General features: G+C 42.9%; 1 long non-coding RNA gene across 1 annotated transcript; it reads right to left on the reverse strand.

The window, feature by feature from the left end:
• Positions 1-15,105: 15,105 nt before the first annotated feature.
• Positions 15,106-19,303, reverse strand: LOC144245205 (uncharacterized). The gene is made up of 3 exons (XR_013339198.1): positions 19,168-19,303; positions 18,209-18,253; positions 15,106-15,364 (listed from the first exon to the last, which is right to left on the reverse strand). It is a non-coding gene; the product is annotated as an uncharacterized LOC144245205 (long non-coding RNA).
• Between the last annotated feature and the right edge of the window lie 1,139 nt (positions 19,304-20,442).

Here is a 20,442-nt window from a genome sequence, read left to right on the forward strand (position 1 = left end):
TACCAACTTGATGTCACTGTCACTGAAGTGTACAGTTAGGAAGAGATGCCCACAATTGATTTTCTCAAGCGGGTCTGAGCCAATACCAGCCGGCGCTAATGCACCACTGACTTCCTCTATCTTTCCTTGTATTTTGAGACTATGATGGGATTTTTTTTCAGAGTACAGGCTAGTTACTCTGTCCTTCATTTTGGGTTCGTCTGATACTTCTTCATGTTTATGCACTTTGTGGCAGGAATACTGCAGAAGTGATGCTGTGTTCTCCATGCATCAGGTCAAGAGGCACATGATGTTGATTAGCCCCATTACTAGAGATGATAAAGAAATACCCCATTCTTCTATCACATAGTAAGATAGTGTCTGACCACTGTAAAGATAAATATTTTATACCTTACTTAATACTCATTTTATGGGGGGGCGCCTGGGTGGCTTAGTCGGTTAAGCATCCGACTTTCACTTAGGTCATGATCTCGTGGTTCGTGGGTTCGAGCCCCGCGTCGGGCTCTGTGCTGACTGCCAGCTCAGAGCCTGGAGCCTATTTCAGAGTCTGTATCTCCCTCTCTCTCTGACCCTCCCCTGCTCACGCTGTCTCTCTCTCCTAGAAATAAATAAAAATATTAAAAAAAATCATTTTATGGGGAGGTACTTTTTAATTTTTTTAAACTTTTAATGTTTCATTTATTTTTGAGAGAGAGAGAGATTATGAGTGGTGGAGGGGCAGAGAGAGAGGGAGACACAGAATCTGAAGCAGGCTCCAGGATTTGAGCTGTCAGCACAGAGCCCAATGCTGGGCTTAAACCCACAAACCGCGAGATCCTGACCTGAGTCGAAGTCGGACGCTTAACCGACTGAGCTACCCAGGCGTCCCAGGGAAATACTTTTTTTTAACTGAAGTATAGTTGACTGTGGGGAGATATTTTTGAGACTACTTCAATACCTAGTTCCTCCATGATGTTTCATTTGCTACTTTTAGCATTCATTGCTGACTCTTGCCTTGATTGTTCCTGTTATGATTGCCAAATGGTGATTCTTTAAATCCATCAATCCTTTATAATAATCGTTAGTTATCATTTGACTTTAAGGCAAATCCTTCCCCTTCCCTCAATTTCTTTATACTAGTATGGACCCATGGATCCCTATTTCATTCAGTGGTTTATAACTTGTTGCTGTCATTATTTATTTTGTTGCTGAATTACTGCATACTTGGCCAGATTAAGCCTCTTCAAGATGGTGCCTATATTCTGTTGACAGGTTCTCATCATTCTTGGATTCAGTCTTGGCTTTATGGTACAAACTGTCCCAGGTGCATCTTGTACCTTTACATTAGCTCTGGAATTAGCCATTTTCTGAGGAGCCTATGAGCAAAGAATGGTATTTAGTGACCGTAATCTGGGTACTAGATATGATCAATCTACTGGGGTTTCATTGCTTCTGGGCCTTCTCAGACACACATAGAAGACATATACAGTAAAACCTTAGCATGTGAGCATACTTCGTTCTGGAAACACGCCTGTAATTCAAAGCACTTTGTATCAAAGCGAATTTCCCCATAAGAAATAATGGAAACTCAGATGATTCGTTCCACAACCCAAAAATATTCATATAAAAATGATTGCAATACTGTAATATAGTACAAAATAATTAAGAAAATGCAAAATATAAAGGAAAAGAAGCAAGTTAACCTGCACTTACCTTTGAAAACCTTCGTGGCTGGTGTGAGGGAGACAAGAGAGAGGAGGGTTATTGTGTAGGACAACTTTGACTATCGCTAATGGCATCACTGCTATCGATTGACTCAATGGAATCTTTCTTTTTGTGCAATTTTAACAAGGAACCTATCCAATGACACTTGCTTTTACCTCCTTTTGAGGACTTTGTGGAAATGTGACATTGCATTGATGATCACTCACAATCCTGCAGCATGAGAGAGAGAGAGAGAAGAACTATTGGCTCAGCTGTGATCATGTGACATTGGTGTCGCATACTACTTGTGCTGCAAGACATCACTCGTTGATCAAGTTAAAACTTATCAGAAATGCTTGCTCGTCTTGCAGAACACTCGCAAAACAAGTTACTCACAATTCAAAGTTTTACTGTACATGTGCATGCACACACTCACACACGCACATGTGCATGCAAGCACACACGTGCATTGTGATGGACACAAAAATGTACCACTCAGGTTCTGCTTCAGGGAAAAACTTGTTGTGGAGAACTTTCTTGCCTAAGGTCTCACCTTTCTGGGGGCAGCCAGCCCACACCTAGCAACTGATCAAGGGAGGGGTATGAAAGAGTATAAAGCCTGGTCATTTTGGTGCAGTGAGGAACTGTGACAGGCCACGAGTGCTCCAGAGTGACTTGGGCCCGCACCGCAGTTCAGAATCCCATTCTGCTCAATCTCTTTCCTTCCACATGTTTGATCTCTGATAAATATACCACACTCAAAACTTCATCTCTCTTCCTCTCTCTCTCTCTCTCTCTCTCTCACACACACACACGCACACATACACACACACACACACACACACACACACACACAGAGGCATCTGCACCCATACTTATAAATATGTGAATTCACACTGATACTTCCAATTCCATCTAATCATCATGGGCTTATTCCAGTCTTCCCTCTTCCATCATCCTTAATGTATTTACTTATTCTCTCCATCCTGCCACATGTAAGCAGTCTTCTGATCAGCAGGATATCTTCCCACACCCGGCCCATCACTCTGACCACACCACTCTAATCCTTGGCCCTAGTCCTGCTGACTTCAATGGCTGTGTCAGCTGAAATCCTCAGCACTGAACAAGAGGAACCGGAGTCCAATTAATTTTATAAGATGGGGTTATAAAACTTCATGTAAGTAATATACATTCTTCGGTTTGCATATAAATTTCAACAGCATATGATGCCTGTTTCCTTTTTACTAAGGTCCATTAAAAATGAAATTCATATTACAGTTTCATGTCATTTTATGTCAAATAGAGAAAGAGTTTTCAGAATCCGCATTCTGGTACACAGGATAGAAGAGAAATGTCAAGAGAAGACCTAATTGCTTTAGGAAGTTGCTCTGTAAAAATAGCAATCACTTCCAGCTGAGATAGAAAAGTCTTTGCTGAGGTGGTGGGGTTTGAACTGACTTCTCTAGAATGTATTAGATTTGAATAAATGTATCAGAAGTGGATCAGGGAAAGAGAAAGATGATACATGGAGTCAAGGAATAGGTAGAGTGGGTAAGAACAAGGGATATCAGGGGAAAGTGTGTAGACTAATTTGACAGAGAAAGATTCATGTAGGGAGAATGAGGAACATAAGCCAGGAAAGTTAGCTTCTGGAGGATCCTGTTCATGCCTCAGATTTTATTGTGCAGGCAATGGAGAGCTCCCCTTCATCCTTTGAGTGTAGTGATAAAGACTAGTCTAGCTGAGATGGTCAAGATGAGAGAGTTGGTCCATTATTTCAGTGGCTTGGGTGTTGATGATAAAGGCACTTGTAGGGCTGGTGAGTCAGGTAGAGTCCAATCAGGGAGGCAGACCCACCGTGGATTAAAGCTTCACTGTAGGAATAGACCTCGCACTGTTGTGAGAGAAGCTATGGAGGTAAGGTGCTGGGAGGGAAAGTAGAAAGTCAGAGAAGAGTCACTAACTGGGCCTCCTGAAGCACTGGCATGAGTGGAAAAACTGGAGCTTCTTGGGGAACCTGGAGGGTAGCCATGTCTTGCTTCCAGGGTGGCACCACAAAGGAGAGGTGGTAGAAAAGCATATGGAAAGCTGTCACCTCTGTGTAGCTCCTGTTTTCGTAGGTCTGCAGCCAAGCACCTGGTAGTGCGCCTGGGCTACTGTTAGTCATCAGGGCCAGCATTTGGGAAGGAGAGCTAAATGTCAAGTGCGGGAGAGCAAGGACAACCTGGAATGCACCTGCCCCTCTGCATCTGTCTGTCACAACATGGTCACTTCTAACCGTGATGACCTTCAGAGAGTAATGGCTGCTAATTCACTCTATGTTTCAAAACTTGTATAAATTCTTTATGTTGCTCTAGGTCCTTGGGAAAGCAGGAGCTAAATGGGACTCGCTATGCAAGACACGTTTTAAGGGGAAGTTCTGTGAAGGAAAATGGAGAGAGAATCAAGATAGTAGGGAGGCTGAAGGAGCCATCAGACCACAGAGTAGGTGTCATCCTGGGTGAAGGGGAGAGAGAAGAGAGAAGAAAGGAAAGTTGGGTGGATCGTTGCAGCTCTAAGAGAGTTTTCCAAGGCTACTGAGGAGCCTCACGCCAGAGTTGCCCATCTGAGGAATGTCCTACCTCCTCGGTATGAGCTCATCTCAGTCTTCCTGCCATACTTAGTCATTGGCTGGGCGGTTCATGGAAGTTGTGGCCAGGTGTCTATGTGGTGATGGATATCAGAGTGCAGCAGTTGGGGTCAGTTAATTCATTCCCTACATTTGGAAATGTGAATATATTAGATATTTGGAAATCATTCTCATGGCTGCCATATTCTTCTCTTCATCAACTCTTACCTGGAACCATGTAGGGACATGTATTGAATTCTGGCGTATCCAAATCAGCACGGTACATACCGCTGCTGTCAGTGACCGCAGGATGAACAGAGGACTTGAGAAGCGCCTCACAAAGGCACAAAGTGGCAGGAGTTGGTGACTAGACGGATGAAGGGACAAAATAGATGAGATCAAACCATGTCTCATCTAGTCTTTGAGGTACATTCAAGAGAAAGAGAGAGGGAAATTGGAAATGAGACCTGCTCTGGAGGACAGCTCACAAATCCAGCTTTAGATATGGGCAGTCTGAGGTCCTGGAGGGACAAGCAAGTGGAACTTTCTGACAAGCAGCTGGGAACACTACATGGGCTCTTGGGAAAAGTTCAGAAGTCTGGATGGCCACACAGATGGAAAGATTCATGGGAGCCATGAGAATAGGTGGATTCTGAAAGACTGATTTAATCCAGGCTTGTGCGCACCCTGGGGCCCGTGAGCACAGATTGCCTCCACGACTGCCGGGAAAGGAAGTAGTCACAATGAGGGAAACACCAAGATTTCAATGCTTCACAGGGAGTTGGACATTGCCATTACGTTTGGGATCACAGAGCCATTTGTGTTTTTGCATAGTGTAATTTCCAATGAGAGGTAGAGGTGAAGGCAGGTCTCTGGGCATTAAGAAACAAGGGCGGGTTATAAAAGTAAGGGGTGCACATGTAGGCTAAACAGAGCAATTTGACCAGCATCGGGAACAAGAGAAACATTTTCTTTTTTTTTTTTTTACAAATAGTTTATTGTCAAACTGGTTTCCACATAACACTCAGTGCTCATCCCCACAAGTGTCCTCCTCCATGCCCATCTCCCTCCTCCCCCCCACATCCATCAGTCCTCAGTTTTTGTCAGCATTCAAGAGTAAGAGAAACATTTTCAAGCAGAGGTAGACTTGAGTAGAATTATACATCCAGAAGAAGGAGTCAGTGGAAAAAGGAGAGATTAACATATTAAAATGAACACAGTCCTGAAAGAGGTGGAAAACGGTAGAATCAAGAGCTCAAGAGAAGGTGTGGTTAGTGTTAGAAGAAAGACCTGTATGTTCTTTACACAAATGCACATTCCCCTTTCTTGTGCCCAGCAGAGGAAATCCTGGCCCCTTCTGTGGAGGTCCTACACGTTATCCTCAGAGTGATTAGCACCATACCTCTTTTACTACCAACAATGCCTCATAAGCAAATTGCCTAGTTGCAAAATAAAAAAAAAATAAAAAAAAGCTTTTTACACCATTCTGCTTATTAAAACTAACTGGATGGAGCAATTAATAAAGAGAAATATCTTGGAACTCACTGGAGAAGAATCATCCATAGATGTCAAGATTCTTGAATTTTATTCCTACGTTAAATTTAAAGACATGGGGGCTTGTTAAACTGGCTTTTTATTTGGGGATTTGTGGAGTTAGCATATTCTGAATGTCTTCAGCAAGATAATTTAGGTAAGAAAGTTTGTGCATATCTTTCCGTGCAGGTGACAACATTCCAATGAAGTATTTTACAGAGTGCAGAACACAGTCATTAATAACACAACATCCCCAACAGTCATGCATATTTCTTTTTTACAACAAGCATCTTGTTTGGTAATGGCAGGACAGCAGAGTGAATATCCTGCCACATTGAAATTCATGAAGTACAATCCATTTTATGAAATGCACATATAAAGACTTTCTGCTCTACTCTTTCTAAATTGCTGTCTCTATCCTTATAACTTAGGGATCTGGGAAATTCTTTTCTGGTAATAATACTTTAAAATGCATCTCCCCAGCAGTATACCCATTATGTCGATTGAACTACGTAAGAAATTCTTAAAATATAACCTGCCTTATCTATAGAAGGATAATTACCTGTGGAGGATGCTATGCTTAGAAGGAGCAGGGGGAAAGGACTAATGGCTTGAATGGATGACCGTCCTGGGACTCAGCATCCTTGTAAGAGCAGTGAGGAGTACATGCTGTCAAGATACATTAAGCAAATCAAAAGATTAGAACCCCTCTCCTTTTGTAAAATGAAAGGGAAAAAAATGAATAAATGTAGATCCGGCATTGCTCTGGTTCAATTCCTTTCTCTAGGCTGCTCTGCCAAACCTTGTTTATTGAGACTAACTAGGGAGAAGAAATGTCCAATTTAGGGAATGTTTCCAAAGAAATGCACTTTTGATACTCCTAATACAGATGGTAGCTCAGATCAGGAGCAGATATTTCCAGGTGGGTGCTTTGGGAGGGCCAGCTGTGGGACAAGAACTGATCATGATTTGCAGTTAGCTTAGCAATTATGTGCACAGTAAGTTGATGCTTCTAAAGTGTGTTCTTTCAAACATTGTTTACTTTCCAGTCTTGAATATTCTTCTTGTGACTTTGTTTACCCTAGTAAGGAAACTTCCAGAAATAAATTTCAGTCGTGTCCCAGTTTCATGAATTCAAATTTAGTGGGACCTCAATTATGCAGGATTGATTTTTATACGTGTGTATTTGTATGTGTGTTTGAAGCTGTTTTATTTTTAACTCAGGAGGGAGAAAAAGAAACGTTAAGTTATAGGTCACAGTGTCATGTAAGTTCCAAGAATAGTTTCAAGGAGAGTAAATTTGAACATTTAAAAACATTTTTTATTATTATTTTTAAGAATTTTAACATTTTATGAATATATACTATGTTCTGGATGCTAGAATTTGGTGATTTCATATTTGAAGCCAGGATTTCTAAATCGTAGCCCAGGTATCTTGTAGTCTGATCTTCTGATCGTCTAATTCTTACTCTAAGCAAACGGGCCTCCTTGAAAGACAGAGAAGTTGGAATTAGCCCTCAGGATAGAAAAGGAGTCAGGGGCCCCTTAGGCAGCCTCACCTAGCTGAAACAAAGTAGATGACCCAGAATCAAGACAAAAACTTTGCCACTCCCACAACAAAAACCGCAAAGAAAACAAAACAAAACAAAAAACCTCTGAAGCGAAATCAAATACTGAGCAACTAAAACAGATGGCCTCAAATCAGCAAACTTAAGCTCGTGTACTTTTCTTATGATAGAGTTTCATGACTCTTCACTGGGAATCGATTTACTCTTCTATTGGACACAATTTTAACCTGCTTGAGTGACTGGTTGCTTAGCCAGCTGGAGATTAGAAGCAACCTGTTCCATTAGGGAGCTGGTCGTGGCGGCTGTAATTGCTAACAGAAGGAGGAGATAGAGTTTACTATGTCTAGCTGATGCCCAGACTCAATGCCTGAATGTGGATGATAAAGTGCTCCAATAATCCCCAAGTAATTTCTACATTGTAGCACAGAGAAATAGAACTCTGACTAGTCAAGCATAGATTAATTTGTGTCCAATGGACTCATGTTAGGGTGGGGGAAAATATCTAAAAAATCAAAATGTTTTGGAGTGAGTTTCCACTACATTTAAGTTTTATTAATAAGGACAATTTTACTTGAGGCAGAGCCAGAAAAAAACCCATTGTTTTCTTCTTTTTTTATTTCCTTCTTTTCATCAATCATTTACTTGTTCATTATTTTTATCCATCCAACAAGATTTGATGCAGCTGAGGTGTTACCATATTAAGACATCAGGGAAACACTGCTGTTTTAGATGGCCTGATTTCTAATTGATTTTAAATAATTTATATGCAAGTCTAGCAACTCTCAAGACCAGAATGAAATCTGGGGAAATGTTTCTCTGATGAAAGGGAAATGAGGAACTTCAGAGTGTCCAGGAGAACAGAACCCTAACCCAAGGCAGTTCTTTTGAGGAACGTTCAATTGTGAGTGAATGAATGCTTCTTGTCTTTAATATAGATGTTGTGCATGCAAACAGAACAATCATGGATGAAATATTATTGCTTCAAAAGAATAAGAGAGAAAAGGAACAGGGAGGAAACAAAGAAGAAAGAAAAGAAAGGAAGTGGATTTGAAGAGGAGGGTGAGGCTCAGGTCATAACAAGGCAAGTGCTTCTCAACTTCTTCTCAGCTCAGGCCAAAGCAAACTCTTCAACTGAGCCAAAATACTGTTCTAACCAAAGAGGTGGACAAGACCAGCCTGAATCCTCTTTTAAATTCAGTTCCAAGTACAGGGACGCCTGGTGGCTCAGTTGGCTGAGTGTCTGACTCTTGGTTTCGGCTCAGGTCATGTTCTCAAGGTTTGAGAGTTTGAGCCCCACATCATCGGGCTCTCCCCTGGCAGTTGTGGAGCCTGTTTGGGATTCTCTCTCTCCCTTTCTCTCTGTGCTTCCCCTACTCGTGCTGCCTCCCTCTCATAAATAGGTGAGTAAACTTAAAAAAAATAATTCAGTTCCATGTACATATTCAGTTCAGTTCAGGTAACTTGCCAGGCAGTTACTGAGCCCTACAATATGGCAAGGCTCTCAAGCTATGCAGTCGATTAGAACTATCCCTTTACTCATTAGCTCCAAAAACCTTTGGACACGCATACATTTTCATTACTTTTATATAACACCAATCGAGTGTACCATTCCTTCTCAGCACTCTCTTTTCTTTTCCTACACAGTTGGAAAGCAGAGAAGTTAAGTCTTACATAAACAGCCAAGAGCAGTTGTAACTGAACTGGTTCAGCAAAACTGTGAAACTTATCTGATCTCTGCTTTCACGAGAGGCCCTTTCCATAACATGAGCATCCAGATTTCCACATTTATTGAGCGCTTACTCTCTTTCACACACTAGAAGACCCAGACAATATTTTGGTATCAGTTATTTATTTGTTAATTTACAAATGAATATATATATATGTATTTTTTTTTTCAATGCCAGGCTATGTGCTGGTATTTCACCAATAAATTAGTTGTATGAATTTACAGTTCAAAAGTATAATCTTTAAGTCAATATGTTGCCTTCCACAGGGTATCTGCTTTTAAATTTTCTCAGTTTGCAGAATAAAAGACTTCCAATTTTAGGGGAGAGAAAAAATGCATTCCTCTATTTTTTTTAAGTTAGGTAATGGGGCCTGTAAATTAAACTGATAAAAGAGAAATTACAGGAGAAAAGGCATACACATTTTATTTTTTATTTTTATTGATTTATAAAAATGTTTAAAGTGTATTTATTTTGAGAGCCAGAGCATATGCAGAGCAGAGGGAGAGAGAGAATCTGAAGCAGGCTCCGCACTGTCAGCATAGAGCCTCGACATGGGGCTCGAACCCACAAACCATGAGAGCATGACCGGAGCCAAAATCAAGAGTCAGATACTTAACTGACTGAGCCACTCAGATGCCCCCACATTTTATTTTAACTTTTATGTGTGCTGAGATCATCACAGAAAAGAAATAAAGACGCAGAGAGACATTAAAGAGCTGGGGGCTTAAATGCCATTTTAACAAGGATAATACATTTGAAGAGAAGAAACAAGACAAAGGAAAAGGACTATTGGGGGCAGTAAATTGAGGGAAGGTAAATATAAGATTAAATACAATGGAAGATAAGTATTCTTTTATTTTTATTTGTTATTTTTATTTAAAAAATTTTTAATGTTTATTTTTAAGAGAAAGCTAGCATGAGTGGAGGAGAGGCAGAGAGAGAGGGGAAGATAGAGGGTCCGAAGAAGGCTCTGTGCTGTCAGTGCAAAGCCTGATGTGGGGCTCGAACCCACGAATGGTGAGATCATGACCTGAGTCAAAGTCATATGCTCAACCAACTGAGCCACCCAGGCACCCCAATAAGGATTAGTTTAGTAAGATTTGGGCAGACTCATCTTGGCGCTGTCTTTGTGTCTCCAGTCAGGAGGATGGTTCTCCTGGTATGGGAGACAGGAGCGAGAACGCCTTCACAACGGGAAATGTTGATCAGCTTTTCGGTAGAATAGGGGAGGGCACAGAGCTCCTTCTGTGATTGCTGCTTCTTAATTACCTTCTGTTCAAAATACTCCTTATGTTAAGGTAGATTGTTTTGGGATGGCATGTTTAGATCCCCTTCAGCACTTCATTGGAGGACTCTCGGACAGCCCCGCACTGTAACTGGGGGCAGGGGTCTTTGGGGCCCACACACTGGATTGATGGGGACTACTTCCCCACCAGGATGAAGGAGTTAGGAGAGTGGAGGCTTTGGAGGGCTTTCTTCCTGGCACAAGTTACTGGTCATCTGCCCAGCTTACCCTCCAGGTAGCCCTTTTGTTATGGTTTCACGTACCAGTGAACATGCCTTCTTCTTTCAGTCAGGCTTTCCTTTGGCCGCTTATTCACTGAGCTCCCTGTTTCCTTGCCGGGATTGGGTTCCTCCCTCTTGCCCCTTCCCTTCCCTTTCTATCTCCTCCATCTTCTCCGCACCTCAGCCCTCGACTTGGCAGGGCCGATGTGCTGGGTCTGCTAGCTTTCTCCATTATGGCACTCCTCAGTTTATACCTCCGTATCTTCAGCCACGCCACTTCATTTTCTTTTCTTTTTCTTTTTTTTTAATTTTTTTTTTAATGTTTTATTTATTTCTAGGAGAGAGAGAGAGACAGCGTGAGCAGGGGAGGGTCAGAGAGAGACAGAGTCACAGACTGAAACAGGCTCCAGGCTCTGAGCTGGCAGTCAGCACAGAGCCCGACGCGGGGCTTGAACCCACGAACCGTGAGATCATGACCTGAGCGAAAGTCGAAAGTCGGACGCTTAACCGACTAAGCCACCCAGGCGCCCCATCCACTTCATTTTCTAAACCTCTGTTTCTTAAGCTTTCAAATGGGGCTCGTCACATGTGCTCCGAATGTCTCTGAACATTATATCTATATGAAGCTTTGAAGTAATAACAACTACTGCTAACTGAGCACTTGGGGAATGCCAGCTGCTTTTCTAAACACCTGATGTGGCTATCTCAGTAAATCCTTAAAAACCACTGTAGAGAGTAGGAACCATTAGTACCACCATCCTTATACAGAGGAGGGAAGGGGGAAGGCGGGGAGGCAGAGATACCTGAAGTCAGTGGTTATTTGGGTGCCAGAGCTGGGTTCAGGATGCAGTGTGTTAGTCTCCAGAGCTCTGGTGTGTAACCAAGATCCCACTGGCGGCCAGCATGCGTTCATTTTCTCACTGAGTGTTCTCCAATACTGGCCACTGCCTCCTGTCAGAGGTCTCTCTGTCGACCCCTACTGGACACCAACGTGATAGCAAAGCCCATCCTTTGTGAAGCCTACAGCTCCTTATAATGAAAGCTTATCTTTCTGGCAGATGAATCCTGGCAGGAAACCCTGTCCTCTGGGGTCCCCCTCTGTCTGCCTCATCACACCAGAGCAACAATTGCCAGTCCCTGCTGCAGTCTAACCACCTGGAGAAGGGCCCCCGAGTGTGAGGAAAGCAAAAGCTAAAGTGCACAGTGGCCTGGCATTGAAACCCTTCTCTTCCACTTTGACCCAACCCATGGTTAGTCACAGGTACACATGGGAGAATCTCAAACGTTGATTTGAAGAGTGATTTCCAGGCTTCGGGTTTGTGAACTCTTTTGACAGCATTTGCAAGTATCTGAGGGCCTGTGGAGGGGAAAAGCAGATACTCACTCTGTGTAGCCCTAGGAGAAGATCCCACCTGAGGTAAATTTCAGCTCAATATAAAGAAGACTTTTTATGAAGCTTGTTTCCATCTGTAGAATGGGCTACTCTTTTTTTTTTTTTTTTTTTTTGAGAGAGAGAGTACATGTGAGCAGGGCAGGGGATAGAGGGAGGGAGAGGGAGGTGGTAGGAGGAGAGAGAGACAGAGAGAACGAGAAAGAGAGAGAATCTTAAGTAGGTTCTGTGTTGAGCATGGAACCCAATGCAAGCTCTGTCTCATGACCCTGGATCATGACCTGAGCCAAAATCTAGAGTCAGACCCTCAACTGACTAAGCCACCCAGGCACCCCTAGAACGGACCACTCTTACAAGGATGAATTCTCTGTCTGTGAAAGTGTGCAGGCCTGGGGAGGCTCCTTGTCATGGGCACTGGAATGTCACAGTTAGCAGCATGAGCACCAAGGATTTTGAAATCAAACTGAGTTTGGATCCCAGCGACACCACATGCTAACTGTATGCATTGGGCAAGCCATTTCATCTTGCTGAGCTCCCTCATGTGTGAAATGGAGTAAGGGTCCAGGAGAGGGTTACATGTTGAGAAGTACCTGCGGTACCTTGGTTTGTGCCCACACTTAGAGAGCATTCAACAAATGGCGCTTAACTGACACTCATGAAGGCCTTATTACGTATCAGACACTCTTGCAAGTGCTTTGCAAATATTAACCCACTGATTCTGACGACAGTCTTATGAGGTAGTACTGCTACTGCATCTGGGTGGATTACTGGATGCACCTTCCCGCTCTGAGATGCTAAATCCAGCCGGGTGGCTCTTGGTGAACAGAACTGATGCTTGATGGACTGACTGACTGATGATATTAGCTACTAGCTTTCCTGATCCTAAGGATGTAGGATTTTGATGGTGCATTCCTCAAGTCTCGTACAGCTTAGAGCCCCTGAAAATACCCCTAATCAAGCATTTTCTCTCTCACAGACACGTCCATTAACAAATTCTTTCATTATCCTCGAAAGCATGCTCTGGCTGCCTGGAAAATGTTCCCCTTCCCCCTCACCTCCCTTTCTGTCTTCCCATATTTGATTGCTACCATGTATTTAATACCTAGCCATGCCAAGATCCATGTTAAACTATGCATGTGGTGTGTGTGTGTATGTGTGTGTGACTGTGTGTGTGTATTTGAGCAAGAGAGTGACAGCATCCAGTTATGTTTTGGTAAATCATTAAATATAGACCCAGCCTGATCTCATTCAGACGCTTGCTTATTTACATAGTTACTTTAATGTGCCTGGGATCTATTCCTGTCCCTAAAGATCCCTTCCTCCCTGTCCACGAGCCCCTGCTACAGCTAAAAGCAGAACTGAGGTTTTTTCCATGACAACAATTCCCATTATTTAAAAGAAAAAAGAAAGTGCTTTATAATGAAAGGTGATGCAAACACAATTGAGGTAAGGGACAAGGCGATCAGACGATGGAAACTGAGCACGGCATCTGAAGAACCAAAGAGGGCCGCGAGATGCCGGGTCAGCCCAAGCTGGTGATTATGTGTTAACACTGACGCAATGTGTCTGCGTTTCTCAGAAGCTAACATTCTGCATGACAGATTTTCTGTGACGAGGTGCTTGAGGTCTTTTTTGTTCTTACAGATTTTTTTTTGACCACAGAAACTCAACCTAGACAGGAGGAGGGGAAGAAAGGAATAATCTTTTGTTTGGTCATATATGTAATATATGGTCATTTAATAATAATATATCACATTTTTATTATAGCTAGTTTGGGGTCCCACACTAGAGGAAGAATTTGGAAAATGCTAAAAACAAACAAAGAGATAAAAGGGTAAAGCAATGGGCTTTGCTTCAAGGCCCGAAAAAGATGGTTGTTGGCTCGAGGAAAAAAATTGGGAATGTATCACTCATACCTTTAATTAAATGGGGGTTATCATAAACAATAGTTTTTCTTTGCCAGGCAGAATAAGAAATAGTTTTCACCCACAGTAGGAATGGTTTAGAGGCTAGAATAGAACCTCGGAACCTCGTTACAGAATATTCAAGAGCCCACGTGCCTGGGCTGTCTCAGCAAAGGGCGGAGAGATAAGGAATTCCTTGCCCTCCTTACACCACATTCAGACGCGGGCAATCTGAACTCCAGCGAGACAGATTATTGGAGCCTAATCGCCATTGCCGGGACATCTCTGTTCTGAGTCTAGATTTGACCTCCGACACCACATTTCCCAGGCCCCTGCTGGTGCCGTGGACAGGGCAGCAAGCTCAGTCTTGGGAGACCAGCATGTAGATCCTGTGTCATGTGCTGCTCTCCCTTGTTTGGTGGGGATTCCGGTTTTCTCATCCATTCAGTGAACCAGTGGGTCTACATGCTAGTAGTTCTCCAACTTCAGTGTGGAGGAGAATCGTTACTATTTATTATTACTGTCCGGAGAGGCACTTGTTTCAAATCCAGATTTCTATTCCCTTCTCCACCCAAGGTTTTATTTAGTTAGTCTGGAGTGGAGCACAAGACCCAAGATTCCATTTATTTTATTTTTTTAAATATTTATTTATTTATTTTGAGAGAGAGAGAGAGCATGAGCGGGGAAGGGGAAGAGAGAAAGAGGGAGACAGAGAATCCCAAGTAGGCTCCGTGCTGTCAGTGCAGAACCCTACGCGCGGCTCAGTCTCAGGAACTGTGAGATCATGACCTGAGCCGAAGTCAAGAGTCAGACACAACCTCTGTGTCTCCTTCTCTCTCTGCCCCTCCCCTACTCACGCTCTGTCTCACTCTGTCTCTCAAAAATAAATAATTTTTAAAAAAATGTTTAAAAAAAAGGGGGGGTGCCTGTGTGGCTCAGTCAGTTAAGTGTCCGACTTCGGCTCAGGTCATGATCTCACAGTTCGTGGGTTTGAGCCCTGTGTCAGGTTCTGTGCTGAACGCTTGCTCCGAGCCTAGAGTCTGCTTCAGATTCTGTATCTTCTTCTCTCTCCGCCCCTCCCCCACTCACACTGTGTCTCACTCTGTCTCTCAAACATAAATAAATGTAAAAAAAAATCGAAAAAAAAGACACTTAACCAACTGAGCCACCCACGCGCTCTCCCACTGTGATTCCGTTTATTAATAAGCGTCTGATATGGCACTAGGCTGGTGTATCAGTCAGCCTGGGTTGCCGTAACAAGATACCAGAGGCTGAGCGGCTTACACAGAGATGCATCTCACAGTTTTGCAGGGCGGAAGTCCAAGATCAAGGTGTTGGTTTCTCCTGAGACCTCTCTCCTTGGCTTGCAGATGGTCATCTTCTTTGGGTGTCCTCACAGGGCCCTTCTTCTGAGTGGGCATCCCTGGCATCCTTGTGTGATATCCCTGATATCAGTGAAAATTTAAAGAGAGAGCCTGAGATGCACAGTCTCTGTGTGTCCTAGTCCCCAGAGGGACACCAGGCCGATGGGATCACGACCCACCCTGATGACCTCATTTTAACTGAATCACGCCTTTAAAGGCCCTGTCTCCAAATACTATTCCATTCTGAGGTTACCGGGGGTTAGGGCTTAAACATATGGATCCTGGGGGAGGAGGGTGTACAATTTAGCCCCTAACAGCTTTAGCTACCTAAATCTCTAAATTTAGGTAATCCCCCAAATTTTGTGACCCACAAAAGCTAGATTGTGCCTCTTTCGAGGCCCAGGCTCCTCTTTGAGTCTGCTTATAGACTACCATGGGATAGCTGAACTCTTATTTTTAGTCTCTCCACATCTCTAGCCCAAGTTCCCAGCCCTACTCTGGTGACATCTAATCTCCTAATCCCTAATCTCTTTGCCCTTGTTGGTTTTACCACTCTTTGTAAGGCGTCTGCCACCTGCCCCCCCCCACCTCCTACACTAACATGTTATTACCTCATTTATTTATCTGTTTCCTTATTTCCTTCCCTTCTCCCCTGCTAGACTGTAAATACCATAGATCAGTGAACTGCATACTACATTTTGTTCCCAGCACCATACACAGTGCCTGACATACAATAGGTGCTCATTAACTGTTGATGCATGAATAAATGACCAAATAAGTGAGATGAGTTGAGATGACCTTTAAGATCCATTCCAACCCTCAGATTTGGTCAGCTTTTTCCCTTCTTATTCATCCATGGGGATGGTGTTTAAGAGGCTTCTTCCCAGCCGGAGGGAATAAATAAAATGTGTGGAATACCAAACCCGCCATGATGTCTACCCAGACACCTGGGAGCAATGAATGTATGTTCACTTGCTGTCCCAACAAAGTCCTAGTAGGCTCTGGACGTCAAGTGTCTAGACCGTACTACCCAAGGTAGAGCATGGACAGAGAGCGGCAAATGTCGCACGCCACCCATGATGCCTGAAGCCCCACACACGAGTGTGCATGCACCCACAGCTGGAGTCTGCATGTGGTAATGAGTCTTCTTGCAGACAGCCCCAAACGCTTACGTGTAAACTTCAGGCCTCAGATATTTGCTGGGACTACATAAGCAGGTAAGCTTTTTAACGTATTCTTTCAGGTTGATGGAAGGATGCTGGAATGTGTTCAATAAAAGCACCAAGGATAATGCAATAAAACTAGTGATAATAAATGAAAAAATTAAGATATCCATAATAATTTAAACAGAGAGAGTCTGAGGTGCACAGGTGAATTTTAATCTCTGATTGGGTTGCATCTACATGTGTGAAACCTTCAGGGTACAGAGGGCAATATTTTTAGATAGCTCTCATGTACATCTTTATTGGAGGCCTCGACCCCAGGCTGAATTGGTTGCTTTTTTCCTTATATTTCTAATATTTGAGAGCAAATATTTGTTTCTATGTATGTTCCCTCTACTCTAACGTGGTCTGTTGAGAGCAATGATCACATCTTATTTATTTCTGCATCTCCTGCACCTGCTACATGGCCTTCAAAAATTGTTTACTGAATGAATGACTAACAAGGAGATTTAAATATTGACTGGTAGATATCGCCAGTACGTTTTATAGCAAATAGACTGAGAATCATTAATCCTGCTATGATCCTTCTAACGTACCCTGCTCTCAGTGACTTTGTTTATAGAATTTTTAAAAACTGGTGTTTGCTCTTAGAATGGGGAGTGCCAAGCATGTTTGGGAGAGGGAAGTAGCCAGGAGAAGGCCTGGCTAGAAGGCCCGCTTCTAGGAATGCAAAATGATTTTCAAATGCTCTCTAGTCAGACATAATTAAGAAAGTAAATACATTGAAGGAGAGTCAAATACCTGTAACACAATGCAAAGCACTAAAAAAATCACCTTGTGCTCCAGATTACACACATTGTTGCTTCACTCAATAGTGTGCATAATGGCAAATTGACTCTAATTATTAATACCAATAGTCCCATTCACTGAGAAATCAGTTTATAATAAAGATTTGTTTAGCTTCCAAGCTCCCGGGGCCATGGCCAAACACCTGTCAGAGAGGTGGCCACGGGGGATTATTATTAATTATCTGCCCAATTGTTCCTCTCTCCCTTAGAAGCACCGGCAATATATGCCCCGCATCTAATGAGGGCAGGAAGGATCCACTCATGCCACCCTCACTGCCTAGGGTCCTTCTGACAGAGAGATTGTCCTGGTCGGCACCGGAGGCTGCTCAGCAGGTAACATGGGTCCTTAAGAAGCCTTCAAAGCTGCACGGAAATTTGTGCCACGGGGAGAAATGGACAGAAGGTTTCTGCACTGGAGAAATTGTTCTCTTTTTCCTCAATCTACTTTCCCTGTTTCTGGTTCCCCTCTACACTCCCCCGCCTCTGCCCAAACCTTCTCTCGGCCCTACTGTCTTCCTGAGCTATGCTTTCTATCATGCTTCCAACTGAACTGTTTTTTATTGGGGGGGGAGGGGCAGGGAACGGGTTGGGGAGATGCTGAAAGGGCTGTGAAGCATCCCTAGGTTGAACAAGGCTTTTTAAAAAAAATGTGGTAAAATACACATAAAATTAGCCTTATTTATTTATTTACTTTCTTACTTATGGAATGAGTTGGGGAGAGGGACAGAGAAAGAGAGAATCCTAAGTAGGCTCCGCACTCAGCACAGAGCCTAAGGTGGGGCTTGATCCCTTGACCCGGGGATCATGACCTGAGCTGAAATCAAGAGTGGGACACTCAACCGACTGAGCCACCAGCCGCCCCTAAAATTAACCTTTTGAAAAGTGTATAATTTACCGACATTTTGTACATTTACCATGCAACCACTCCCGGTGTCGAGTCCCGGCACGTTTTCATCACCCTGAAAGGAAACCCCACATCCGTGAAGCAGTCACTCCCTATTGCCCCTTCCCCCTGGCCCCTGGCCGCCGCTAATCTACTTGTTGCCTCTCTGGATTTGCCTCTTCTGAATATTTCCTGTTCAGTCTGTGGCTTCCTGTGACCAGCTTCTCTCACTTAGCTGGGTTCATCCAGTCATATGAGCACTCCATTCTTTTTTGTGGCTGAGTAATAGTCCATTGCATGGGTACATCACATTTGGCTCATTAGTTAATAAACATTTGGGTTGTATTTTTTCAACCAAGCTCTTTAACCCCCACGCATTGTCTCCATTTCCTTCATCTAATGTCAGCAACCCATGGTTATAAAGAGTGTGCCCGTTCCAGGCATCGGGCACAGCGGTTTACAAGCATAACCCCATTCAATTCTCACATGTGTGCACATGTTGGTCTCACACCAGGCAGCCCAGCAGAAAGGCCCGGGGCTGAAATCCAGCCAGGATTTCTGTGTTGAGGGAGGGATGGAGGGCTCCAGTGTGCGCAAATCAGCTTTGTTACCAACTTTGGGGTTAAGGAAAATGAGAATTAAAAAATTTCTGTACTTAATTCAAAACTGTGCATCTAACAAATAGGAAGAAATCATATGAACCCAGATATGACTAAGTCCATATCCTTGGCTACTACCAGATACTATGAGAACATTAGGAAGGACATCTGTAGCTTCCTTACCTTCTTCCAAGGTTTTCTTTTGTCTTAGTCCAAAGTAAAAATTATATCTTACATTCTATCCAATGAGTAATGCACACATATAACAAAAAAGTATCATGAAACTACACTTAACCTTAGTACCTGCAATATACTTTTTCATTCTATCTCATTTTTTTAAAAAAAGCTGGTAAAGCTCCACTAAATTGATTTCTAAAGGATTGTCACTCACCGTTTAAAAACCATGGCTGAAATCCAAACGCTCATTTTTTTTCAGTCTTTACTTAACCTTTTCGTGATATTTGACATTGTCCAGTGGGTCTCTATTTCTTGAAACTCAACATGTTTTCGGATCACTCACTCTTGGGCTCCAGAATGCGATTTCCGGTATTTTTCCCGCATTTCACCCTAACTGTTTTATCTGTACTTTGACCCCAGGGGCTCAAAGCTGTGCTTGCTCCTGCCTCCCTCTCCACTGTTTCAGAACTGTTCCCTCCCCACTTCCGGTTGCTCCTATCTCAGTTGACGCTTGCCCTATCTTTCCAGTCTCTGAATACATGTAAAAAACTCATAGCCAAAATGTTGAACGGACACAGAATAGAATATATACAAATGGACAAGCATTTGTCTATGAAAAGATGCTTACCATCACCAGATATCAGATAAATTAAAACCACCAGATACCATTATCTACCCACAAAAATGTCTAAAATAAAGGTTGACAATACAAGCGTTGGCAAAGATATGGAGCAATATGCATCGCTAGTGGGGTCATAAAAGGATATAACAACTTTGGAGAAGTGTTTGGCAGTTTCCTATAAAGTTAAGTTTACATTTACCATGTCATCTAGCAATGCCAACCCCTAGCTATTTCCCCCATGAGAAATGAAAGCAATCTGCACAAAGACGTTCACAGAATTGTTCCTAACAATTGTATTCGTAGTTGTCTGAACTTGAAGCCAAGTCAAACATCCATCGATNTGTTGTTCTCCAACAACTTTGGAGAAGTGTTGGCAGTTTCCTATAAAGTTAAGTTTACATTTACCATGTCATCTAGCAATGCCAACCCCTAGCTATTTCCCCCATGAGAAATGAAAGCAATCTGCACAAAGACGTTCACAGAATTGTTCCTAACAATTGTATTCGTAGTTGTCTGAACTTGAAGCCAAGTCAAACATCCATCGATAGGTGACTGAATGGATAAAACGCGGTACATCCGCACAATAGTATAATACTCAGCAGAACAAAGGTACAGGCTGCTAATATCGATGGCATCCTATGTGAATTTCAAAACTATGATGCTGAATGAAATCTGCCATACAGAAAAGAGTGCACACTGTATGATTCTATTTGTACGAAATTCTAGGAAAAGAAAAGCTGATGTGATGGGACAGAAAGCATGTAAGTGCTTACCTGGGTCAGGTAGGGTGGGCAAGTTGTTTACTGACCTCAGAAGGCATGAGACAACTTTTTGGATGATGGAAATATTCTATGTCTTGATTGTGGT

The sequence above is a fragment of the Crocuta crocuta genome, unplaced genomic scaffold (assembly GCF_008692635.1).
Source record: "Crocuta crocuta isolate KB4526 unplaced genomic scaffold, BGI_CrCroc_1.0 scaffold78, whole genome shotgun sequence".
NCBI lineage: Eukaryota > Metazoa > Chordata > Mammalia > Carnivora > Hyaenidae > Crocuta > Crocuta crocuta.